This window comes from Galeopterus variegatus, unplaced genomic scaffold (genome assembly GCF_000696425.1).
Source record: "Galeopterus variegatus unplaced genomic scaffold, G_variegatus-3.0.2 Scaffold9618, whole genome shotgun sequence".
In the NCBI taxonomy this organism is placed as follows: Eukaryota; Metazoa; Chordata; class Mammalia; order Dermoptera; family Cynocephalidae; genus Galeopterus; species Galeopterus variegatus.
The window spans coordinates 20,083-20,675 of record NW_007735729.1 but is presented as its reverse complement, the minus strand read 5'-3'; positions in this window follow the sequence as shown (position 1 = coordinate 20,675).

Below are 593 nucleotides of genomic sequence, written 5' to 3'. Positions count from 1 at the left end.
TACATCTTCCTTTGAGAAATGCCTATTCAGCTCCTTTGCCCATTTTTTAATTGGGTTACTTTTTGTTTTTTACTATTAAGTTGTTTGAGTTCCTCATATATTCTGGATGTTAATCCCTTGTCAGATGCATAGTTTGGGAATATTTTCTCCCATTCTGTAGTTGACTTTCACTCTGTTAACTGTTTCTTTTGCTGTGCAGAAACTTTCTAATCGGGTATAATCCCATTTGTTTAGTTTTTTCTTTTGTTGCCTGTGCTTTTGGAGTCTTGTTCGTAAAGTCTTTGCCCAGTCCTACTTCCAGAGGTGTTTACCCCTATGTTTCCTTTTAGTAGTTTAATAGTTTGGGATCTTATGCATATGTCTTTAATCCATTTTGAGTTCATTTTGGTACATGGCAAGATGTAAGGTCTAGTTTCATTCCTCTACATATGGATGTCCAGTTTTCCCAGCACCACATATTAAAGAGGCAGTCTTTTCCCCAATGTAGTCTCCTTTTGTCCTTGTTGAATATCAGTTGGCTATAAGCATGTGGGTTGATTTCTGGGTTCTCTATTCTGTTTCACTGGTCTGAGTGTCTGTTTTATGCCAGTGCC